The sequence below is a fragment of the Rattus rattus genome, chromosome 10, assembly GCF_011064425.1.
Source record: "Rattus rattus isolate New Zealand chromosome 10, Rrattus_CSIRO_v1, whole genome shotgun sequence".
Lineage (NCBI taxonomy): Eukaryota > Metazoa > Chordata > Mammalia > Rodentia > Muridae > Rattus > Rattus rattus.
Window position 1 is genome coordinate 66,789,778 of NC_046163.1, and position 26,902 is coordinate 66,816,679.

General features: G+C 47.8%; 1 protein-coding gene across 1 annotated transcript in view; it reads left to right on the top strand.

Moving 5' to 3' along the window:
- Positions 1 to 26,902, top strand: part of Ush2a (usherin) — a 670,292-nt gene that overhangs the window by 400,769 nt on the left and 242,621 nt on the right. The gene's annotated exons all lie outside the window — the stretch shown is intronic.

Below are 26,902 nucleotides of genomic sequence, written 5' to 3' on the forward strand. Positions count from 1 at the left end.
CAAAGAAACTGGAGGTCAAGGCTGCTTCCTGCTATTCGGCTTGGGGCAGCCCCACTGGTGATAAATAAAAAATCCAGACTTACTCAGTCATCTTGCTAGGTTCTCTCTTCAGGTACTCTATAGTTGAAGATAGATTGGATGCTGGTGGCACTGGCTAGTTGAATCCAACAGTACTGAAGACCAACTCTTTGGATTATTCTCTCTCTCATGGAAGCCAATTAGTTCTTTTCATGATCTAAGCCTCTGAGTTGAGCTTTACCATCTGGAGGGAGGTAGACAAAGTCAAGAATAGGGCCTTCATTCTTATTGCAAACTATATCAAACTGGGAAGCTTGGTATTCATGCCAGCTTTTGTCTAAGCTCTGGAAGGAGTTAATTTCCAGAAGCAATCCTGATACAAAGTAGAACAATCACTTCTAAGACTATGTGACTGCTGGCTACCCATGGACTCCCTTGCCCTGGGAGTGCTCCCTTGCCCTGGGAGTGCTCCCTTGCCCTGGAGGTGCTCCTAGAGCCACAGCACCCAGAGTCTCCTGAGAACCTCTGTCTCCACTTACATATCTCAACACCAAGTTTCACCAACAATCTTTTTCTTTTCTTTTTGTTGTTATTGTTGTTTTATTCATTTGTATTGGATATTTTATTTATTTGCATTTCAAATGCTACTCCCTTTCCTGGTATCCCCTCCACAAACCCCCTATCTCCTCCCTCCCCCTGCTTCTATGAAGGTGCTTCTCAACCCACACACCCTCTTCCTCCAGCCTCCCTGTCCTGGCATTCCCCTACACTGGGGCATCCAGCCTTCACAGGACCAAGGACCTCTCCTCCCACTGGGTTACTCCATGTGTACTCATTGGTTGGTGGTTTAGTCCCTGGGAGCTTGGTGGGGAGGGGAGAGTCTGGGTGGTTGATATTGTTGTTCTTCCTATAGGGTTGCAAACCCTTTCAGTTCCTTCAGTCCTTTCTCTAACTCCTCCATTGGGGACCCCATTTTCAGTTCAATGATTGACTTCAAGCATCCACCTCTGTCTTTGTCAGACTCTGGCAGAGCCTCTCAGGAGTCAGCTATATCAGGCTCCTGTCAGCAAGCACTTCTTGGCATCAGCAATGGTGACTGAGTTTGGTGTCTATATATGGGATGGATCCTCAGGTGAGGCAATCTCAGGATGGCCTTTCTTTCAGTCTCTGTTCCACACTTTGTCCCTGTATTTCCTTTAGACAGGAGCCATACTGTGTTAAAAATTTGGAGATGAGTGGGGTGGCCCCATCTCCCAACCAGGGACCTTGCATAACTTCTAGATATGGTTACTACATGTTCTCCCTCCCCTTTGTTGAGCATTTTAGCTAATCTCATCCCCAAATCGACTGCTAGGTTTGACCTCAGTGCTTGCCTTAGAGGTTTATTGTTGTGAGTAGACACCATGACCAAAGCACTCTTACAAAGGAACACACTTAGTTGAGGCTGGCTTAGAGTTTCATAGGACCAATCATCTGAACTCAGAGGTTCAGAGTTAACAGCATGGCAGCATGCAGGCAGACATGGTACTGGAGGAGCTGAGAGTGCTGCTTCCTGATCCAATGGTAGCCAAGATGAGACCATCTTCCAAATTAGGTGGAGATTGAACATAGAAGACCTCAAAGCCCACCCCCATAGTAACAAACTTCCTCCAACAAGGCCACAGCTACTCTAAGAAGGCTGTATCTCCTAACAGTGCCAGTCCCTATGGCCAACCATTCAAACACATGAGTCTATGGTGCCATACCTGTTCAAACCAGCACAGTGCTCATCAGTGACTTGGGCTTCTCATGGCTGAATTCTCATCCCTGCTGCCTATCAGTGCTTCTCACAGCATATTCCATCCCAAATCAGGGAAGTAGCATTACCTGAGAACTTACTCCATGTCCAGACTTTTTCTTTGCTTTTCCCTGAGTATGTGTATGTGATGTGTGTAGAAGGTATCTACCTGTTTGCATGTATACAGGCACATATGCATTTACAGTTGAGTGTGCACATGTGAGTAACTGTATGTGGAGTGTATACATGTGAGTGCATGTGTATGCATGTGTGTGGAATATGCACATGTAAGTACCTGTGTGTAGAGTTTGTTCATGTGAGTGCATGTATGTGGAGTGTACACATATGAGTGCATGAATGTGAGGTGTGCACATGTGAGTACATGAATGTGAAGTGTGCACATGTGAGTACCTGGGTATGGAGTATGCACATGTGAGTACCTGTGTGTAAAGTGTATACATGTGAGTGTATGTGTGTGGAGTATACACATGTAAGTACCTGTGTGTGGAGTTTGTTCATGTGAAGGCATGTGTGTGAAGTGTACACATGTGAGTGCATGTGTGTGCAGTGTGTACATATGAGTGCATGTATGTGGAGGACCCAGGGTGACATCAGGGATTTCTCTCAATCACTCTTCATGTTATTCATTGAGGCAGAGTCTCTCTACTGAACATGCAGCTCATTCTTACATCTAGTCTGCCTAGCCAGTGGGCTTACCTGCCCATTTGACATGTACATGGGTAGAAATTCAAATTCTGGTCCTGGGGCTGGAGAGATGGCTCAGTGGTTAAGAGCACCGACTGCTCTTCCAGAGGTCCTGAGTTCAAATCCCAGCAACCACATAGTGGCTCACAACCATCTGTAATGGGATCCGATGCCCTCTTCTGGTGTGTCTAAAGACAGCTACAGTGTGCTCATATACAAATTCTGGTCCTGTATCATGCTTGCCGCTTGTAAGTCAAGTGTTTTAACCACTGAGCCACCTTCCCAGTGCCCTAAAATCAAATTCTCCAGCTCCACCCTCCAACTACTAAACCAGATTTTCTGAGAATGAAGTTCTATTTTAATGGCGCCCCGTTTCCCCTCTCCAGCCTCAGTCATTCAGGTATTCTAGTTTGGCAGCTGTGGAGCTGATCATCTTTAAAATACCCTCAAAGCAAACATGTCACATGATCTTTTTCACAATGGTATGCCGCACTTGAAATTAAGACACGAAACACGCAGGCGAGTAGGTCAGCAAGTTTCTGTTCCTAGCCTAACTTTGAATAGAGACACTCTGTTCTTAGGGTCAGAGGCCTTCCCTACAGTGTCCTGGACCGGATGGACACAGTGGGCAGCTAGTTCCAGAGGCCTTCCCCACAGTGTCCTGGACAGGATGGATACAGTGGGCAGCTAGTTCCAGAGGCCTTCCCCATGGTGTCCTGGACAGGATGGATACAGTGGGCAGCTAGTTCCAGAGGCCTTCCCCACGGTGTCCTGGACTGGATGGATACAGTGGGCAGCTAGTTCCAGAGGCCTTCCCCACGGTGTCCTGGACAGGATGGATACAGTGGGCAGCTAGTTGGCCTTCCCCACGGTGTCCTGGACGGGATGGATACAGTGGGAAGTTAGTCCCGGGGGCTTCCCCATGGTGTCCTGGACAGGATGGATACAGTGGGCAGCTAGTTCCAGAGGCCTTCACATGGTGTCCTGGACAGGATGGATACAGTGGGCAGCTACTTCCAGAGGCCTTCCCCACGGTGTCCTGGACAGGATGGATACAGTGGGCAGCTAGTTCCAGAGGCCTTCCCCACGGTGTCCTGGGCAGGATGGATACAGTGGGCAGCTAGTTCCAGAGGCCATCCCCACGGTGTCCTGGGCAGGATGGATACAGTGGGCAGCTAGTTCCAGAGAGGCCTTCACATGGTGTCCTGGACAGGATGGATACAGTGGGCAGCTGGTTCCAGAGGCCTTCCCACGGTGTCCCAGGATGGATACAGTGGGCAGCTGGTTCCAGGGGCCTTCCCCACTGTGTCCTGGGCAGGATGGTACAGGCGGGAGCTAGTTCCAGAGGGCTTCCCCACAGTGTTCCTGGACTGGATGGATACAGAGGGCAGCTAGTTCCAGAGGCCTTCCCCACAGTGTCCTGGACAGCTAGTTCAGAGGCCTTCCCACAGTGTCCTGGACTGATGGATACAGCTAGTTCCAGAGGCCTTCCCACAGTGTCCTGGGGCAGATGGATAGCAGTTGGGCATCCTGGACAGGATGGATAGTTCCAGAGGCCTTCCACAGTGTCCCTGGACTGGATGGATACAGTGGGCAGCTAGTTCCAGAGTGTCCCTGGACAGGATGGATATAGGGCCTAGTTCCAGGCCTTTTCCCATGGTGTCCCTGGACAGATGGATGCAGTTGGAGGCCTTCCCACAGTGTGGGGTAGATGGATACAGTGGGCAAAGGTTCCAGATCCCCACGGGTGTCCTGGACTGGATGGATACAGTGGGCCTAGTTCCCCACTCCCCACAGTGTCCCTGGACTGGATGGATACAGTGGGCAGTTAGTTCCCAGATTGTCCTCAGATGGCTCCTAGTTCCAGAAAGTTCCAGAGGCCTTCCCACGGTGTCCTGGACTGATGGATCAGTTCCAGAGGCCTTCATGGTGTCCTGGACAGGATGGATACAGTGGGGCTAGTCAGGCCTTCCCCAAGTGTCCCGGACAGCATGGACACAGGTCCCTAGTTCCAGAGGCCTTCTCCAGTGTCCTGGGGGCAGATGGACACAGTGGGCAGAGTTCCAGAGGCCTTCCCCACAGTGTCCTGGACAGGATGAATAGAGGGCAGCAGTTCCAGAGGCCTTCCACACAGTGTCCTGGGGCAGATGGACATGGGGCAGCGGTTCAGAGGCCTTCCCCACGGTGTCCTGGACTGGATGGATACAGTGGGCTGTCCAGAGGCCATCCCACGGTGTCCTGGGCAGGATGGATACAGTGGGCAGGTTCCAGGCCTTCCCCATGGTGTCCTGGACCGGATTGGGCAGTTCCAGAGGCCTTCCCCACGGTGTCCTGGACAGGATGGATACAGGCACTCCAGAGGCCTTCCCCCATGGTGTCCTGGACGGGATGGATTGCAGCTAGTTCCAGAGGCCTTCCCCACGGTGTCCCAGGATGGATACAGGGCAGCTAGTTCCAGACTGGCCATCCCCACGGTGTCCTGGGCAGGATGGATACAGTGGGCAGCTAGTTCCAGAGGCCTTCCCATGGTGTCCTGGACAGGATGGATACAGTGGGCAGCTAGTTCCAGAGGCCTTCCCCACAGTGTCCTGGACAGGATGATACAGTCGGCAGCTAGTTCCAGAGGCCTCCCCCACAGTGTCCCTGGACTGGATGGATACAGAGGGCAGCTAGTTCCAGAGGCCTTCCCCCCCGGGTCCCGGGGCGGATGGAAATAGGGGGCAGCTAGTTCCAGAGGCCTTCCCACGGTGTCCTGGCTGATGACAAAAGGGCAGCTAGTTCCAGAGGCCTTACAGTGTCCTGGACTGATGATACAGGGCAGCTAGTTCCAGAGGCCTTCCCCACCGTGTCCTGGGGCAGATGGATACCGTGGGCAGCTAGGTCCAGAGGCCTTCCCCACGGTGTCCTGGACTGGATGGATACAGTGGGCAGCTAGTTCCAGAGGCCTTCCCCACGGTGTCCTGGACTGATGGACAGTGGGCAGCCAGTCCCAGAGGCCTCACATTTCCTGGACAGGATGGACAGTGGGCATAGTTCCTTCCCACAGTGTCCTGGACAGCATGGATGTGGCAGCTAGTTCCAGAGGCCTCTCCACAGTGTTACAGTGGGCAGCTGGTCCAGAGGCATTCCCCCACAGTGTCCTGGGACAGGATGAATAGAGGGCAGCTAGTCCAGAGGCCTTTCACAGTGTCCTGGGCAGGATGGCCTCCAGAGGCCTTTCCCATGGTGTCCCACCTCCAGAGGCCTTCCCACGGTGTCCTGGACAGGATGGATACAACGGGCAGCTAGTTCCAGAGGCCTTCACTGGTGTCCTGGACAGGATGGATACAGGGCAGCTAGTTCCAGAGGCCTTCCCACAGTGTATTTCCAGAGGCCTCCACAGTGTCCTGGGGGCAGATCAGGGCAGCCAGTTCCAGAGGCCTTCCCAAGTGTCCTGGACAGGATGAAAGAGGAGCAAGGCTGGTTCCAGAGGCCTTCCCACAGTGTCCTGGGGCAGATGGACAGGGCATAGTTCCAGAGGCCCCACGGTGTCCTGGACTGGGATGGACAGGGGCAGCCAGGTCTCCCAGAGGCCATCCCCACGGTGTCCTGGGCAGGATTGATACAGCGGGCAGCTAGTTCCAGAGGCCTTCCCCATGGTGTCCTGGACCGGATGGATACAGTGGGCAGCTAGTTCCAGAGGCCTTCCCCACGGTGTCCTGGGCAGGATGGATACAGTGGGCAGCTAGTTCCAGAGGCCTTCCCCATGGTGTCCTGGACAGGATGGATACAGTGGGCAGCTAGTTCCAGAGGCCTTCCCCACGGTGTCCTGGACAGGATGAATAGAGTGGGCAGCTAGTTCCAGCGGCCTTCCCCACAGTGTCCTGGACAGGATGGTTACAGGGGGCAGCTAGTTCCAGAGGCCATCCCCACGGTCCTGGGCAGGAACATGGGCAGCTAGTTCCAGAGGCCTTCACATGGTGTCCTGGACAGGATGGACACAGCCAGTTCCAGAGGCCTTCCCACAGTGTCCTGGACAGGATGAGCTGGAAGTGGCAGCTAGTTCCAGAGGCCTCCCCCACAGTGTCCCTGGAGATGACACAGAGGGCTAGTTCCAGAGGCCTTCCCACAGTGTCCTGGGGCTGGGAGCTAGTTCCAGAGGCCTTGTATCCTGGACAGGATGGATAAGGGCAGCTAGTTCCAGAGGCCTTCCCCACAATCCTGGGGGCAGATGGACAGTGGGCAGCTAGTTCCAGAGGCCTCCCACGGTGTCCTGGACTGGATGGATTTGGGCACGAGTTCCAGAGGCATCCCACAGTGTCCCTGGACTGATGGATACAGTGGGGCAGCTAGTTCCAGAGGCCTCCCCACAGTGTCCTGGGGCAGATGGAAGGGCAGCTGTTCCAGAGGCCTTCCCCACTGTGTTGGGGCAGATGGATATTGGGGCAAAGAGGCCTTCCCATTTGTGTCCTGGACTGGATGGATACAGGGCAGCTAGTTCCAGAGGCTCTCACAGTGTCCTGGACAGATGGATACAGTGGGCAGGTTAGAGGCCTTCCCCACAGTGTCCTGGAAGCATGGATAGTTCCAGAGGCCTTCCACAGTGTGGGGGATTACAAGGGAGCTAGTTCCAGAGGTCCCCACAGTGTCCTGGCCTCCAGAGGCGCTTCCCCACAGTGTCCTGGGCAGGATGGATACAGTGGGCAGCTAGTTCCAGAGGCTTTCCCCATGGTGTCCTGGACAGGATGGATACAGTGGGCAGCTAGTTCCAGAGGCTTTCCCCACGGTGTCCAGGACAGGATGGATACAGCGGGCAGCTAGTTCCAGAGGCCTTGGTGTCCTGGACAGAATGGATACAAAGTTCCAGAGCCTTCCCCAGGTGTCCTGGGCAGGATGGACACAGGGAGCTAGTTCCAGAGGCCTTCCCTCAGTGTCCTGGACAGGATGGATACAGTGGGCAGCTAGTTCCAGAGGCCTTCCCCACAGTGTCCTGGACAGGATGATACAATGGGGAACTAGTTCCAGGAGCCACTCCCCCAGGGTCCCTGGACTGGATGGATACAGAGGGCAGCTAGTTCCAGAGGCCTTCCCCACAGTGTCCTGGGGCAGATGGATATAGTGGGCAGCTAGTTCCAGAGGCCTTCGCGACGGTATCCTGGACAGGATGGATACAGCGGGCAGCTAGTTCCAGAGGCCTTCCCCACAGTGTCCTGGGCGGATGGATACAGTGGGCAGCTAGTTCCAGAGGCCTTCCCCACAGTGTCCTGGCAGGATGTATAAAGGGGGCAGCTAGTTCCAGAGGCCTTCCCCACAGTGTCCTGGGGCAGATGGATACAGTGGGCAGCTAGTTCCAGAGGCCTTCCCCACGGTGTCCTGGACTGGATGGATACAGTGGGCAGCTAGTTCCAGAGGCCTTCCCCACAGTGTCCTGGGGCAGATGGATACAGTGGGCAGCTAGTTCCAGAGGCCTTCCCCACGGTGTCCTGGGCAGGATGGATACAGTGGGCAGCTAGTTCCAGAGGCCTTCCTAGTTCCAGAGGCCTTCCCCACGGTGTCCTGGACCGGATGGACACAGTGGGCAGCTAGTTCCAGAGGCCTTCCCCATGGTGTCTTGGACCAGATGGATACAGCGGGGAGCTAGTTCCAGTGGCCTTCCACACAGTGTCCTGGACCGGATGGATACAGTGGGCAGCTAGTTCCAGAGGCCTTCACCACAGTGTCCTGGACAGGATGATACAGTGGGCAGCTAGTTCCAGAGGCCTTCCCCACCGTGTCCTGGGGCAGATGGATACGTGGGCAGCTAGTTCCAGAGGCCTTCCCCACGGTGTCCTGCAGGATGGAACAGTGGGGCAGCTAGTTCCAGAGGCCATCCCCACGGTGTCCAGGGCAGGATGGATACAGTGGCAGCTGTTCCAGAGGCCTCATGGTGTCCTGGACCGGATGGACAGGGTAGCTAGTTCCAGAGGCCTTCCCATGGTGTCCTGGACAGGATGGATACAGGGCAGCTAGTTCCAGAGGCCTTCCCCACGGGTGTCCTGGACAGGATGGACAGGGCAGCTAGTTTCCCCATGGTGTCCTGCACTGGATGGATACAGTGGGCAGTTAGTCCCCAGAGGCCTTCCCCATGGTGTCCTGGACAGGATGGATACAGTGGGCAGCTAGTTCCAGAGGCCTTCCCACAGTGTCCTGGACAGGATGGATACAGTGGGCAGCTAGTTCCAGAGGCCTTCCCCACAGTGTCCTGGACAGGATGGATACAGTGGGCAGCTAGTTCCAGAGGCCTTCCCCACAGTGTCCTGGACTGGATGGATACAGTGGGCAGCTAGTTCCAGAGGCCTTCCCCACAGTGTCCTGAACAGGATGGATACAGCGGGCAGCTAGTTCCAGAGGCCTTCCAATTAGTTCCAGAGGCTTTCCCCACGGTGTCCAGGACAGGATGGATACAGCGGGCAGCTAGTTCCAGAGGCTTTCCCCTCGGTGTCCTGGACCGGATGGATACAGTGGGCAACCAGTTCAGATGCTGCAATGCTGGAAAGCTACAGACTCACTGTTTATGCATGGAGGGATGCTAATCAGCCCTCCCCTGAGGATGCTGTGAAGGGAATTTCCTCTGCTCCTGGATTCCTTCACAGGACATCTGTTATCAGGATCTCCATGTAACTAGACCCAATCTCGTCCCTCTGGGTTTCCTACGGAGCTTCTCATGACTTGACTACATCTCTATCCCAGATTCCAGGGTTTGATGGCTGTGGGACTATAAGAGTTAAGGTTTTTCCTTCTCGAAGTTCGAGAATACAACTCCACGGAGGCTCCTGGTGTAATTACCAGTTGCCAAGAGGGCCATTAAGATGGCGTAGTGCTTTATTTGACAAAAAGGGTTCTTTGATGCAGTGGTTATTCATACCGCGGGAGCCTCTCTGGGTGCAGGTATTTCTCTCTTACTTTTTTAGTAGCATCTATCAATCGTATAAAACAACGAGACGTGCTGTGGTCTGCACATGCGCCTAAGATGCCCTTCGATCAGAGCTCAGCTCTCACAGTCTGGGAGGAGACTGCTCTTCCACCTCTATTTCTGCGGTCGCCTTGTAACTGGGACGTTAAGCTCAGGCAACTCATGAAGGAAAGTCTAAAGCCTCAGACCCACCTCAGGTTCCCTGGTGTCTCGTGCCTGTGCCGGCATAGCACACATTTTTAGCCCCTGCCCATCAACGGGAACCAACTGCGTCAAATCTAATTTCAAGCCCATCGATTGGCTGAGCCATTGAGAGTTGAAAAGCTGACGGTGGGACGAGAGCGGATCCCTGAGTTAACGCGCTAACTGATGCTTTTCAGCTTGTCATCTAAATAGTGAGGGCTGGAGCGATCCCCTGAAATATATCTTACGAGCGTCACAAAGTAGCACGGCACGGGAGCGATGTGACATAAAACACTGGCCGTGTAGAAGGTAAGGGGACAACCATCTCGGTCCATCCACTCCCAGGTGGTTACAAGGGGAAACTTGCCACCAAGAAGCTAAACAGCCTCTTTCACATTCACCCGCGAACGTCTACCACGCACTTGAGTTAATCAAAATATAAAACAGGTCGGGAGAGATGTCTCTGCCTCAAAGTGCCTGCCGCACAGGCCTGGTGACCTGAGCTTAATCCCTGGAGCGCACACAATGGTGCTAGGTAAGAACCAGCGCCACAAAGTTGACCTCTGACCCCCACAGCTATGCCGTGGCTCACGTGACCACACATACGCACATCGTCTGCTGCTCTCTTTAGGGGATGCCTCGCCTGCTCTGAAGGCGTCTCTTCTGTTCTTCCAGCTCACGAAAGACTTCCACTTGGGATATACTCTTCCTCCTTTGACTTGCGTGCGAAAAATTTAGGTTTTTCCCTTCTATTTGCTCTCGCAGAAGACGTGTTCAGGGGTTGCAGAGAAAAGTTCATCAATGTATGTGCAGATGCGTTTGCTCAGTATTAGTATGTCACAGTGGGGTCATTATAGTTAACTACGGACTTGCCTTCTCATTGGACTCGTATTAAATTTCAGATCTTCCTGTTAATTCTCTCTGTCTCAGAGGAGATGAGTGGGTCTGATCTTTGCACTGAGCAGCGAGTGTGTTCTTCTCAAGACGTGCAATTTTATCTCATGGAACTAACTTTAAAATTTTTTTTTTTAAAAAAAGTCTGTGAAAGACAGGAAGAAAGTCTACTTCTGTGATAGCTAATGAATAAATGAGTTTATCACTAAAGCACCTTTTTGTGGACACTTTTAAAATCCTACAGTGTGGCAGAGGCATTTGTTCACAATGGAATGTGAATAATATCGGGAACAGAATCTACCGCTATTAACGGTGCAACTGGGCGATCAAAGCATTCTCGGAACAGCCACACCAGTGTTTACTTCTGGTAAGAGGACAACCATATCCTCATCAGAACCTGAATTGGGGGCCTTGAGAGATTAGTTGGTAAAGTCCTCCCATACAAGCAAGAAGACCTGAGGTTGATCTTGCAGCCATACACAATGTTTTCCACAAGTAGATCTTCTGCACAGCCACTGCATTGAGAGCAGAGAACCCCTGGGGCGCTGCCAGCCAGTCCGGCCTAACTGGCAGGCTCTGTGCTCAGTGAAAGAAATGTATCAAACAGTCAGGAGAAGAGCAACCTAGGAGACACATCAGGTTGACCTCTGTCCTTTATACTCCTACACGCACGTTTGTATTCAACAGTACACAAGTGCACATACACACTCACACATGTGCACATACACGTGCACGTGCACACACATGCACACACACAAACGTGCACACACACATGCACATACAAAAGAAAACTTGGAGTTGGAAACATGAGCACAGAAAAGGCTTGCATATTTCATGCATACAGTTACTTCTTATCAAATTGTATATTTTTTTAAAGAAATTGACCTGGGTTCCTATAACCCATGGGATTCAGTAGTGTTTTCGCTTGTTTATGATCTTAATCACAGGGTCTTCCTTGGTAGCTTGGTAAAGGGCAAGGAGGGTCCACGCAGAAAAGACCAGATGGTGTGTTAGTGGGTGCCCAGCCTTGTAAATGTAGGCAGTCAGTGAGGAGACTCAGCCAAAAGTGCTCTCCTTCAAACCCAGTGACTTAAGTTCGATCCTAGAACCCACAGGGTGGAAGGAGTAAAAAGTCCCCAGCAAGTTATCCTCTCACCTTCACACTGTACCATGCAGGTCCCGTCCCCTACAATCGTTATCATCATCATCATCATTTTATATTTGATGTAATATAATATCTGATATGGAATGCAATCTAATATAATGTATAATGTCATAGTGATATTTCTAGGTGTAAATATTAGTAATTATTCTTTAAATTTTTGTGAAAAACGAAAACCTAAGTGGAAGGGATGAGTGGACTGGGTGTAGCACATTAAGTTACGAGAGCGAGATGTATTTGAAGATCAGGGCAGCTGTTTGGGGGCCAGGACTTTGGGGATAAGAAAGGCATTGAGTCTGTTTGCCTGCGTCATATCTCTGGTATCTGCTTTCTCTGCCTTGGAAATCTGTCTGTCTCCTGTCTCTGGTATCTGTTCTCTCTGCCTTGGAAATCCCCTCCTCACCCCCAGTTCCTGAGTCTTGATGTTTAATTTAACACAAAGGTCTTTGAGAAACACAACAGGGGGTTGCTCCTGGTCGTTCTGGCGTTGAGGAAATTGAAATGTACATGTTTTTTTCTCATTTATCAAAGAAGGGTAAGAATCTAAAGTGACATTTTATATCAAATGAATTATGAACTGTGTACTTTGTACCTAAGGGAACAACAACTGAATTAGGGCTTTGGATAGGAAGGAGCGCATGACAGACACACACAGAAATAGGTTTTTAATAAAACATACAGTAATTTCTGGAACTGTGTCTGATAACGACATGCTGTCTTATACTGGAAGTTGGGAACGCATGCGGGCTTTTCAGAAATGAGTACGATTTAAGTGTAGTTTAGAGATTTCCACAAAAGATTGAACCTAAATTTCGTACGACATGGGGCTTAGAGCCTGGGACAAGGTCTTGGATATCTTAGGGTTTTTTTTGTTTCTTCTCAACTCTTAGTTTTTTTAGAAAAAACAATTGTAAATCATTTTCTTTCTTTGAAAAGACAAAAGTGTAGGTTATGTAGGGGTGGAGCTATCCTATAAGATTAAAATGACTTCCATAAACATGTCACATGCTGTCCTTTCTCCATCTATGTACCTACGCACAGACTCACAGGTGACCAAGATATTCTCATTAACATTCCAAGTTTCTAAAACCACAGTGTCGGGTTCACATCTCAGTGTCCTGTCCTGTCCTGTCCTGTCCTCTAGGTGACCTGCGTGCTTGGCACCATCAGGTGTGACCTCAGGTTCTCTGTTTGTACGTGGGAAGAAATGATAGGTCCACACAAGAAGAAGGGCTGACGGTTCTCACAGCACAGAGAACGTGATGCCGTGAGCATGGCCATTGCCTCTGTATAAGGTTCTGCTGACAGTAGACTCCTGAGGCGAAGGACCCTCTAGAATTGAGTCCTCCAGGGGGAGCCTTGGGGATGTGGTTCGCAAGCATCTCACTGTACAATGGGAATGCTTGTGGGAATTAGAAACATGCTCTTCCAGGTGATGCTGCTGTGCCGATGCTTCTATGCTTCTATCTTATAACCCTATCATGGGAAATTTAATAGATCGGGTTAAGTAAGCTTGAGAAGTAATGGAAAGCAATTCTTTTTTAAAGATTTCTTTATTTATGTAGATGAATACACTGCCTTCAGACATGCCAGAAGAGGACATCGGATCCCATCACAGATGGTTGTGAGCCACATGTAGGTGCTGGGAATTGAACTCAGGACCTCTGGAAGAGCATGCAGCGCTCTTCACCATTGAGCCACCTCTCCAGCCCTGAAAGCAATTCTTGTAATTGTACCCAAGGTGGCAGATGCCCATAATCTAAGCCGTAGGATAGGCTGTGACATGAATGCAAAGAGTTCTAAGACCAACCTAGACTACACAGCAAGACCATATCGAAAGAAAGAAGGTTTTAGTTTAAATTCTCTTGAAAATGCTACTTATTTATTTATTATTTATTTATCTGATTACTTATTTATAGATTCCCCCTTTATTGAAAACAGACATTTTTTTCTCACATAACATATCCTTATTATGGTTCTTCTTCCTCTAAGTCCTCCCAGATCCTCCCCACCTCCTCCTTTCTGTCTCTCACTAGAAAATGAACGGGCTTCTGTAGGATAATAATAAAAATAATAAAGTAAGACAACAGACAGACAGACAGACAGACACACACACACACACACACACACACACACACACACACACACACACGCCTTACATTGACATTCCAGAATTGGACAAAATAAACAGAAGGAAAAGAGCCCAAGAGAAGGCACGAGAATCAGAGACCCACTCCTTCTCATACTTAGGAATCTGATAAAAATGTTAAACTGGAAGCCGTAACACACACAAAGGACCCGGAGCAGAGCTGTGCCTGCCCTGTGCGTGCTGCCCCAAGCTCTATTAATTCACGTGAGCTTAGATCTCGTTGATTTAAAGGGCCTGCCCTGTTCTCCTGGAGCCCTCATCCCCTCCTGCTCTTTCCCTCCTTCCATCACCTCCCCACACAATGAAGGGACTCGATGGGGACATCATTTATGACTGAGTGTTTCAAGGGCTCTTCCTCTCTGCACGGTGTCTGGCTGTGGGTCTCTGTGTTCGTCCCCATCTTCCTCAGGAGGAAGCTTCTCTGATGATGGCTCAGCAAGGCACTGATCCATGGGGGTAGTGGAATGGAATGAGGTGCCGTTCTATTACTGTTTCTGTTTATAACCGTGTAATGTGTTTTATGCTCAGTCCCTGGGCTCTTGTCTATGCTCAGAATCTTGGTGGGCCAAGCAGTGTCAGGTATGGGAACCACGCATTGACATGAGCCTTAAACCCAATCAGACACTGGTTGGTTGCACACACAAGCTTTGGGTTTCTGTTATACTGGAGCATCTTATAGGCGGGAGACCATTGTCAATCACAGGGTTTGTGGCTGGGTGGGAGCTCTCATACAGACGGGAGAAGGGGCCTTAGCGAGAAAGCATTGGTTTTAGACTTCTACATTCCCCAAGGATCTTTACATCAAAGAGATAAAAGTATGTTAGTACTAATTTCACAGGTGGTCCACATCACTGCTATGATAATTGCGTGACTAGATTGCCAGAGATAATCACCACAATACCCTGAGTGCGTACTTTTTCTTTTTTCCATCTATTTATACAATTAACTGTCAAGTAAGCTGGGAGTCAAACTCAGCGGGGTGTCGCACCTTCTGGAAAACATGCTCAGCCTGAGAATTTGTCATTTTCTATTCTAAAATTTGATTCTAGCTCTATGATTCCTTGAGTTGAAGTCAGTACTTAGAAGTCATTTGATGTTTTCACTTCCTGTTCACTGCTGTCTTTAGTCTCCCTAAGAAATAACGTGAAGGTTGTGACCTTGTGAGGTGAGACATACCTTCCTCGTACATCCACCTGCTGCCACAAAACACCACAGGTTGTTTATTTAGTCATTATCTATTTGTTTATTTATAGATTATCCTTTTATTGAAAACAGGTATTTTTTTCTCAAATAATGTATCCTTATCATGGCTTCTTCTTCCTCTAATTCCTCTCAGATCCTCTTCACCTCCCCTCTTACCCAGACCCTCCTCCTTTCTGTCTCTCATTAGTCAATGAATGGGTTTCTGTAGGATAATAATAAAAATAATAAAATAAGACAGACAGACAGACAGACAGACAGACACACACACACACACACACACACACACACACACACACACATCTGACACTGGCTTATCAATAACCTAATTGTGTTTCTCAGGATCTTGGAGCTGGAAATCTCGAGACCAAGACACCAGTAGGTTTGATGTCTGGTGTGAGAACATCTTCCTCAGACATAGCCATCTGCTCACCGTCACCTTCCATGACAGAAAGACTTGAGAGCATCCAGTAATCTCTTCAAATACCCACTGAACACATTCAAGAAGCCTCCGGGACCTAGCACCTGCCAGCCCCGATCCCTCGTGATCACCTGGGAATGGAGATTCCAATAAATACACACACATGAGGGAGCATAATCAAACAAAGGCAGCATTCTGAAGAGAGTCTGATCGTTTATGCCTAGACGCCATTGTTGGTTGAGTGGTCAGACATGAACTTGAATATTAGATGTAATGGTTGTCATGATTAAGATGACTTTTTTAAAGCAGGTTATCCTGATCCTTCGATAATTTGAATAGCTTTAAAAATGTTTTTAAAGGACTTAATTTTAAGTACTTGATTCTAAGCTAACCCGCTAGACTTAATAGTGATCTACGAAAGGTGGTTTTTCTGCCTAAGTTAGGTTCATTTGGCTATCTTCACATCACACACATTTAAAGAAGTGAAATAAACCAAAACCCCTCTTTTGAATTATAATTTCACTTCTTATCATCTGAAACAATTTTTAAATTTAAATATATTTTTAATGTCCCCTTTCTAAAGAAAGCAGTGTGGACACTTTCTAAAACTATTTGTGAACCTTTTAAACTCCAATAACAGTAAGTTCTTCAATATTTAAACAAAAAAATAGGATGGAATTTTCCAACTAATATATTTGTTGTGTGCGTTTCCAGCTAATTTTTCAATGGACAATAGATTCTAAACAAAGAGCGCTCAAACGGCCAGATAATGAAGTGCAAAAGAATAGCAGTATTGTATAGAAACTAATTGGATGAGAATTATGATATTCATAAGTAATAAGACTACTACGTAAGGTAGGTGTTTAGAAATAGTAAGAGGAATTCACATGTCAAAAGCAAAGACGTTAAGTCCGGCGTCTGAATCTAGCAAAGGTCTGTAAGGAAAGAGAACAAAATTGGTTGGGTGATTTGAGACCCGGGGAAATTAATTCCTGCGGGTGTTCTGGCCACCCCATTCAGGGCCACTAATTAGTCTAACAATGTGACAGTTCTGCTCCCTAGCTGAACAAATAGTGCAGCTAATGAAATTCAAAAGCCCCTACTTCATCCAGAGCTTTGGGGTGTCGCCAGTGAACGGGGGTCCTTCAGTGTGTCGGATGCTCCCCGGCTGACAAATGCACAAGACTCTCTCCCAGAGTCCTCCACAGCCACACTTCCGTGTTTCACAGAAAGGGCAGAGGAGTGGGCTCCCTGATCCGGTGAGTGCTTGGATGGAGTGGATCGTTTTTTCCCAAAGTGCTCCCTAGAAATTAGCATTCAGAGTCATCTTTGTATTCCAGGGGCCCGAGCCACCTCTGCCCCTTCTTCCTGTATGATTGTCACTATGTACTGTACCGGGGGACATCCTCATCTCTTCCCCGCTCTAATTAAACCGTTCATAGTGAATACACAGCCCTGTCTACATATCACAAAACAATAATTACTGGAGCCAGGTGAGAGACGCGCCCATTGTGTCCATATTAGCTTGACAGATAATTTGTGCTAATTTTGAGGCAGTGCTCTCAAAGCCCTGAAACGCTGCTGAACTCTTTAAATTCCCAGAGGAGATATAATCCCAGCAAGTCAGAAACCGAAGGCGAGTGCTGAACCAACGTCAGGCTCTATTCAAGCACAGGCTCCAATGTAATCCATCCTGTCACTGAGATCGTGTGCTTTGTAAATAAAATTCTTATAAGCGTATACTTCATCCACAGAGCTATTGGTGTGTTGTGTGTGTGTGTGTGTGTGTGTGTGTGTGTGTGTGTGTGTGTGTGTGTGTGTGAGTCTGTGTGCATTCATGATGTATGCCCATCAAATGTGTCCTTATATGTATAGAAGCTGAAGGAGGTGTCTAGTGCCCTATCACTCTCTCCAAATTCACTTGTGACAGGGCTGTCCCTGTACCTGAAGCCAGGCTGGTGGCCAGGCATCCCCAGTGGATCCTCGTGACCCCAGCCCCCACAGTGCTGGGCTTACAGACTCGGGCAACCATGCCCAGCCTTTTACATGGGTGCTTATGCCAGATGCTTTCACCCCCTGAGCCCTCACTCCATCCCCCCAGACACTGCCTTCGAGTTCAGCTCTTCCTACACTGGAGCAGAGAGAGACCTTGAGGAACTGTGGTCAGCTCTCAGCATGGGATAAAGACCTGTACCGCATGCATCTAGCTCTCTGGGGCTTTTCTCTCTGGGTCTCTCTAAACCAAAGATACCTTGACGGACACAGGAAACCTCTGGCTACTCAGAGATGGATGGGGTGGACCCAAGAGGCCCAGAACCAGGAAGGTGAAGAAAGACATTTTCTCCAAATCTCTGCCCCTGCCCTCCCACACACAAACGCTCATAAAGATTTAAATGACACAATTTAAAGAAAATTTCTTAAAAAAAACAAAAAAACAAAACCTTTTCCTTCTATACCTTTTCAGTAACCCTTAGGTTAGTATCCTCACTACAAACTGTTCCCCTGTGTTCTTGCAAGCTCACTGATAAGGAAGCAAAGAGATGGTGACTTCTGTGCCTAGGAGGAAGGCCCCATGGGCTTGCCCAGTCTCTTAAGTCTCCATGAGATAGAAAACCAAGACCTTGGGTTTTGCAGGCAGCTGCTAGCTTCATCCGGGCATGCATTTGCCGTTAGTCTGACCAAGTTTCTCTCTTCTAATCCCGTCTACTGCACACATAGAACTTTCAAAGAAATATCTTTGTAAGTTTATTTATTTATTTACCGTTACGTGCAATGCATATTCACATGGAGGTCAGAGAACAACTCTTAGGAATCAGTTTTCTTTTTCTACCTTGTTGGCCCTGGAATTGAACTCACTATGTCTTCGGTCTTGGTGGCAAGCACCTCTATCCTCTGAGTCATCTCACTGACCCCATGTCGAAGTCCCATGATGACTGAATGTGGCAACACAGAGAAAGCATCAGTCCACAGCTTGGCTTACAAGCATACCCAGTGTTGGCGTGGGCACTTCTGTGTGTCTGTCTTTATCAATGAAAATCAAGATGACAGCACTTTATCAAATGGCAACTAGACACATCATTTACGCCGTCCATCTGGCCATTATGTAATAAGTTCAAACTCTACCAGACTCTCAATTTTGTTCCGTTTTCATTGAGAAAAAAAAAATCATTTGACGAGTGTTAGAGTTGTATTTTTCTTTTTAAATAAACCTCTTGTCTTCCCTCCGAGGCCCAAAGGCCTGGCTGACTTGGGCTTTTCCTTTAGGGTTGAGTCTTGGTGTAGTCTTCAAAGATAAGTCTGGACCTGCGGCAAAGTTTGCAGTGGATTAGGGCTGGTCAGGCTTGGTTTGGGGATGGAAAAGGGATTTGCTATTAAACTAGGAGTACGAGTCTATATGTGTCTACAAATGAAGCAGCAATGGCACTGACTTAGCCTTCAGTAGCAAGGTGTATTTTCCTTATTTGTGATAAGGGTCATTACATAGAAATAAAAAAAAACCTGTTGACTTATTGGTCTTGTAGTTTAAAAACCGAAATTATGAAAATCTGGGTTCTGTTTTAGACTCTGCAACATCGATACATTGCAATGTCTATAGAAAGTCTGTACAGTGAGAACCTCTCAGGACCACTGAAAGAAGATTCAGTGGTTGGGTGTCCATCGCTCGGGCTGCTGGTTGGCTTGACCTTGGCTCCCAGGGTCCTGAGGACAAGGTGCCTTGCTGACGACAGCTGCTGTGTCTTTACAACCCAGTTCTCTGATCCTTCCTCTCACTGTTTAGTCCTGTTTCCTGGTGGACTTCCCATTGTTTTCAAAGTACTTTCGGACTACTAGGTAAGCATTCTGAAATATCTCTAGGGTTGAAGCTCTTGCAGCCATTACAGTGTTGAGATCTCGGGGCGGGGGAAGGACTTTTCATCCATCATTCTCCCCCACCCCCAAGTCTCATGTGAAGCTGGCGGTCAGCAGAGCTTTGCCTCTGCTCTTGTTTTCTGTACTGTTTGGTCCAACTCATGAAAACCTTGTTATTTGTAGGTAACCTCGGATCACAGGCAGCACGAACCCTTGCTCTTCAAGGGTTCACAATTTTAAAATGTTATCTGTGTGGATCGGGACTGCAGAGATGGCTCAGCAGTCAGGGTCACCTGCTGCCCTTCCAGTGCACCTGAGCTCCGTTCCCAGAACCTACGTTGTGTGGGTTCCAAACCACCTATAACTGCAGCTCCAGGCCATCTGTCACCCCCTTCTGGCATCTGTTTGCATCTGCACACACATGCACACATACCCGTGTATAGACACATCTATGTACAAATAACATAAACTTAAAACTTTGCTTTACATATGTTCTACAGAAATTATATCTAATTGTGTTACATATTTATGCCATATATGACAGCACAGTAAATTATTCTAAGGTACAGTTTCACATTTATACATGTATGTATGTAGGCACATACATGATTATAAGCTAAATACACATTTTGAAAAGTCCATAAGGAAAATGAATAATGAACCGGAGCTTGGTGATGGGGATTAAATACGATCGACTCTCTAGATAACAATGCATCAACAAGACTGAAGTGATTATCATACCCATTCCTAGCCAGTCAACGACTTTGAAAAACATCACCTGGAGACACATCGGCTGAGATACTCAGAATACTATACATAATGCTGAAAAGAACTTTGCTCTGTTTCCTATGGTGTTGGATGGAGTACTTCCCATATAAGAAAACATTGCATGGAAGATCAAAGCTCACCAAATAATACATAAGTACTGCTCTTTTGTGTTTAATATGGCATAGATTATATATATATATTTTTTTTCTATAGGAAATCATCAATAGTTAACAATGGATATTTTTCAAGTAGTTTGTGAATGGACAACTTCTTTTCATTTGATTGGTCATCTTAAAACTTTGTGTTAGATCTAACACACACACAAAAAAAGAAAAAGCGAAAGTTCTGTTTAGCACTATGGAGTCAAACTGTTAGCGTTGACTCATGTTTAGCATTGTTTTAAGAAGAGACCACAGCATGACAGCTGCCTTCAAATATCTCTTCTTACTTCAGCTCTGGAACATTCTTGAAAAAGTGATGGCCAGACTTGAGTTAAGATTCAGCATGGTTTGACAGAGGAAGCCAGGTCTATAAGACAGAGAAGACATGTGCGAAAACACGGGCTGCTGTTTCCGGCTTTTGGACTTCATGTATGTGGTGCATCCTTTTCCAACATAACATCAGTTTCTACCCATGAGGAAAGGGACCCCGGAATATATCAGGGTGACCGGAATGCATTCTCCCGAACCTCTGACTAAACTAGATATTGCTTCCACGTGAACTTGCTTCCATGTGAACTTTTCTGATCCTTGACTGTTCCAGAGATGCTTGCTGATGTGAGGGAAGGTTCCTAGGGAATGAATGGTAAGGAAGAGAACACCCTTAGTGGAAAGGGAACAAGATGAGAGCAGGAGGAACTGTCTAGGTAATGATTCAAGGCGGGAGAGATGGCTCAGTGGTTAGGAGCACCCCCATGGTGACTCCATAATTTCTAGCTCTAAGGGGTCCAACACCCTCTTCTGGCCTCTGTGGGCATGGCAGATAGATGGACAGATGACACAGACAAACTCTCAGACACATAAAATAGAAGCAATTCTTTGTATCAGAAGAATCTGATTTGAACAAAAAAATTCCGCCTTCACCGAAGCCTAATTTTTCAATATCGCAAATGGTAGCCTGCTGTATTTATTGAATGGATGTAGTTCTTATTCTGTATTATGAAGCACTTACAGTAACAGGGTGCTTAATGGAGTAAAACTAGAGCGGCGTCCTCAAGCTACGAGCCCTAGTCGAAATTCTTTCTCTGAAATAACCAGTTTTGTGATTTGAGATTAAGTATTTAACTTCTATTAGCCTTGCTCTTTTGATCTATACTACAGAAAGATAAGTCTGTGATTTTAGAGCATAATTCCGAGGATTGAAAACGATTATGGGAGGGAACCTGGCGTACGGGGTGCATTTAGAAACTTAGCTCCGCGGAGGCTCCATGTGGCCGCGGGATCTGTTCTAACCGACTTGCTTCTGCTCAGTGCCGCTCTGCTCGTACATCCTTGGGCTCAAGGTTGGCTGTCCATTTGTTAGCACATCTGCACATTGCCCGTAATTAATATCTTTTTAAATGACATATGGTTCCGTGACTGGAAATCGAATCTCGCCTTCTGTTTCAATTTGTTCATGACTCAATGACTTAGTTTATGTGTCTGAACTTTAATTTTCCATTCAGGAAACGAGAATTCAGACATCCTTGCTTTCTCCGTGGCAGTTCCTCCAGAAAGTGATGGGGAAGTTTCTTTGAGCAGCTGCCAGGTTAGCTAGCTGTGTATTAGGAGCACACGTGGATAAGAGGCCATGGTTTTGTTTTACATGAACAGGAAATTTTACGTAATCTTAAAAATAAAATCCCTCTACTCTATACTCTGAGGATAGGGTCAGGTCCTTGGCAGAACCAGCATGGAACCAGTTCCTGAGTTCAGTGAGCACAGGGAACTGCAGCGAAGCCTGAACCAGAATAACGTGGAGACCCTGATTAACCTAGGCAGGCCACCCATGGCAAAGTACCCATGGCAGTACCTAAATAGTCCACGGCCCTTTGAATGGCACAGTGAGGCATGGACATTTGGAACATCTGAACCCTCCGGTGCTCTTGGCCGTCCATCGTACTGACTGCATGCTCCGTGGTAATGTTGGCCATTGTCTTGCCCACCGCACAGAAGGGTGATAACTGAGGACACCTTTGCACATGCTCTGCCTTCTCCTCCCCCAGCAAGAAAGACCTTAACACAGAATAGCATTTAATATCATGTCCATAAACCCAGCAAGTGAAGTTGTTGCAGCCGATGAGTGTGTGGCCCCCACTGGGTGGTGGTCAGCTTACCAGTGACCACGACATAAAGAAAATCGGCTCCCCCTAATACTTAGCCTCATAAGGGGTGAGGCCTCATGCCCACCTCCTCTCTGCAGGCTGGGATTTTGTCTGACGAGATTACACAGGTTTTACGTTGCTGTGATTAAGGTTGAGAGATACCGTGGTATAACAGTGACTCGTCGGAGCCAGTTTAGAACGCTGTCCACTTAGTAGAGTAATAGTAGTGGTAGGTGATCCACTAGGGCTGTGGCCAAACAAGCCACAGATTCTCGGTCAGGTGTGTCTAACTCGAGGAGGCCTTATATCCAGAGAGAGGTTGGTTGCCCTGGTTACTCCCATGACCTTTTTCTCACGCTGGCACCGGTGGCCATGCCTTGGCAAGGCAGCCTTTACTATGGGTTTATCTGTGATTACTTCGCTCTTCTGAGAGCTCACACGCTAGCACTGTGAGGACTGGGCAGGCTTCCTTTCTCCATGTTGGATGACTCAATGTGAGAGTTATCTTAAAGGGGGTGCAAGCTAACATAGGTCTCTTTGGCACCTTAATGCATCATTTGAAACATGTGCATGTGCACACACACACACCCACACATACACACACACACACACACACACACACACACACACACACACACACACACTGATATATAAGGGAAGTACTGAGAAGTCTTTTTCTCCCTATCCCTTCTCCTTTTGGTACTGGCAGACTTAGCAGTCACCTCTATACAAAACAACCAACCCTACATTCGCTGTATAGATGCAGTCCACAGGCTCCCATACATGTGTAAGGATCAAGACTTTAGGGCATGTGTGACCTGTCTTGTCTGAATGGGGGGTGGGGGTGGGGCTGAGCTGTTTTTAAGGTCTGGGTCCAAAAGTCTATTATTTTTAAAGTTTAATAAAATCATGTATCCCAAATTACACCATCTTGACTCGTCCAGTGCATGATTTATTTATGGCCTTCTGTTCTCTCCTTTTTGCCTTCGAAAGAAGGTTGAATTTGAAATTTTATTAAAAACTCCCCTCCTGTGGATTTATAGCCGGGGGTAGCTGTTTTATCCGATTGCCACGTAGAATTAGTATTTACTGGGCAGGATGTGTTGATTCAGGAGGCTGTCTGTGGCGTGCTTGCCCCGCGAGGGTCATATGAAACTTGAGAGAGGCTTTTTGAGCAACATGGCATCCTGGGAACAATATATCAAGGAAATAGATACAGGGCACTCGTGTTGGAGACCAGGCTTGGAGTTATGACTGGCTCCCCGATATTGCTTTCATGCAAAGGAGCCTCTGAGGAAATGGGCCCAGGATAAAAGGGGCTAAGCAGAGAGAAAGAAGGCTTTCGGGAGGGAGAGTCATGCAGAAATCATGGAAGATGGCCGCTTCTTGGCAAACGTGTTACAGTTCTGTATAATCGAAGTACGGGAAAACAGATGAACTTGCTGTTGGCTGGTCAGTCAGAAGAGGCTGTGCGTCACTTGGAGATTACGGAGGACTCGTTGGGGGTCCTTCTCTCTAAGCCTCACAGTATGGTAGCTCTCACGCACCCACAGAGGGATTTTAGTACACATGTTAAAACTGATTTTTTTTTTCCAGGCTGATGACTTAAAAAAAAAACTCCCTCAGAATTCAGTTAATGTCGCATTCCTCCATCTAGAAGCATTAGATAAAATAATAAATAAAAAGGGTTATGATTTTATGGGGCAGCTGGTGTGTGTCTTAAATTTTTAATCCTTGCCTGGTTTCGAAGCATACGTTCTGTATGTATGCGCTTGTTAAAAACCGACTAAAGGATGTGTATCAAGTGAGGCAGGGGGATGATGTAAATTGTTTGTGGTCACAGATGAAGTTTCAGGCTAAAAGCCCTGAGCTGCAGCTCCACCTGGCAGTGTCACCAAACAACTCAGGTCACCAAATGCAGAGTTTCACTGCCAGTCCCTAGCTCTCAACGTACTTGGCACAGGTGACCAGCCCTTCTCTTCTCTTTAGTGACCCTTCCTTCCTTGGCACCTAGTGCCTTGGTACCTTCTCTTAGTTTTTTCCCTAATCCCTAAACCCAAATTATGAGTTGAGTCCTGGCTCTGGTTTTAGACCCCGTCTGTACTCCTCTCCTCTGCTCTCGGACTCTAAGTTCACAAGTCGTAGCCTGTAAAAGCCATCTCTACCCAGCCATCTGAAATGTCTTCCTCAATCTCTCTACTGAAAAATACCACACAGTACACAGAGGATGGATTACACAGCTCTCTCTCTCTCTCTCTCTCTCTCTCTCTCTGTGTGTGTGTGTGTGTGTGTGTGTGTGTGTGTGTGTGTGTGAGAGAGAGAGAGAGAGAGAGAGAGAGAGAGAGAGAGAGAGAGGCCATTACCCGTGCCCTGCCTTAGCACCTGTCAGCTCAGACAGGAGGTTACCAGTCACTCACTTGTCCAGGCTGTAAACAGTGACACTGCCCTTGACTGCCTTACTTTCTACTGACAGCAAACAGGCTCCCAACCAGGCGACAGCATATCTCCCCGCCATCGTTGTTACTGCTGCCATGTGCCACACTTACCTCAACAATGGCATCTATCTCTACTCACGTCCCTGTCCTCATCCCCTCACAGTGGGACCTTTAATTTTTTAATCATTCTGTTCCATTCTCTTTACTAAACACATTGCCCATTTGAGGGGAGATCTTCGGCCCTTCCTGGGGGTTTGAGTTTTACTCAGGAGGAGTTCTGGTCTACCCCGAGGCTTCAGCACCCTCAGAGCTTCCTCTGTGCTCTGGCTTCCTCTGTCCTCTGGCCACATTGCTCTTCACAGACATCCCCATGGCCATCTCTCACATTCCCTATGGTCTCTGCTCAAAAATCCCAATTGCATGCCGTCCTGTGAGCTTCCTACCTACCTAACACATTATCCAATAAAGTTACATACTCTACTCTACTCCGGCATTCATTCTTGTCTCAGGTTGCTGTTTATGGTGGCAGGAGGCCCACATACTTGGAGGTCAGAGGGCCGTTCACAGCAGTGGGCTCTTTCGTCCCCACATGGTTCTTGGCATCAAGCACCGGTCATCAGACTTAGGAGCAAGCAAGCGTCTCTGCCCACTAAGCCACCTCTTGCCTCAGGAAAGGGTTCGCTTCTCCAGGTCTCCATTCCCCCATCTTTTCATTGCCTAATCCCCTCACTTACACATCAGCTCCACAGGGTGCTACCTGTTTCCCTCGGTGCTGCTTCCCCTCCATGGGTAGAACACTACTTAACACAGAGCACAGCCTCCATAAATGTGTATTGAACAAGTGAATGAATTATTGATGAACTCAAGGCCCTTACCGAAGATTGATGAATCATGTAATCTGACTCTTCCCATCTCATTGCTGCCCATTCATTAGCCTCCTGTTCACAGGCAGGGTCTCCCGCACGGTAGAGCAAGAGCCCACATACTTTACCAGGATATATATTATACATATATACACATATGGTGTTGAAAGCGGACCCCTATACTTTGTCTTCATTATAGTATTACTACAATGCTAGTAAAAAAAATTAAATAACTTGAGTTTGTAAATAATATCATAGTAACTAAGTTATGGTAAGGGAAGTTTAACTCAAATGTAGTGATGATAATGATGATGACAATGACAGTGATGACAATGACGACGATGATGATGACGATGATGATGATGACGACGGCGACCTGCCCTAGAATCCAAAGTGAGGTATTCCGTTGATGCCTAGTGTGATTTTTGTACACATAAGGAAGCATGTCCCTGAATTACAGATAAGAGAACATAGGTTCAGAGTCATCCCATGATCTTCCTGAAGCCTAGAGCTCTGTTTGATCTGCCTTTGAGTCTCTGACAAGTTTCATAGCAAGTGATCTGATTGACTCGTGCAAATTCTAATTGTCGAAAAAAATCAAATAATTGTAACAATCCTGTCAAAATACTTTTATAGAAAAGTCTTTTTTTTAAAAAAAAACCATTCTTGCTGTGCTCACAGAAAGTTTCCGGTGGGTAATATCTAGGCATGTTAGTGAGCACGGAGCATCGTGCAAAGGCTTTCAGACTGTGGGAGACACAAGAAGGAAGGAGTTTAGTTTTCATGTGTTCTTGGGAAGACTAAAGATTGGAATGTGAAATCATTACAGAAAAGTGCCACGTCAGCAAACTCCTTATCCTTCTGGAAGGAAGGAACACAGCAGCCCAGGTCCAGTCAGTGGTACAGTTAAGGGACCACAGGTGACATGACCTGGAGGAGTAAGACCCAGACGGCATCAGCCCTCAGCCTGCCTGAAAGCGGGTTAGATTAAAGGTACTTGATGTTTGCTTCACTACATTTCCTCGGTGCTTTCAATTAGATCAACGGTAGTACGTGTGGGGACGGGCTCTGGATTCTTCCGTCTGGAAGCCTGGCCTTTTACGTCTGAGGCGCTGACGTCATTGTGGCGATGAGCAGGGAGGAAGCGCAGCGCTTCAGGAACGAAAATGTTAAATTAAATGGACCGTGTTTAACGTCGCTGTTGATCCTGAGGAACAGTTTTCCAGCGTGCGGAACATTTCCACT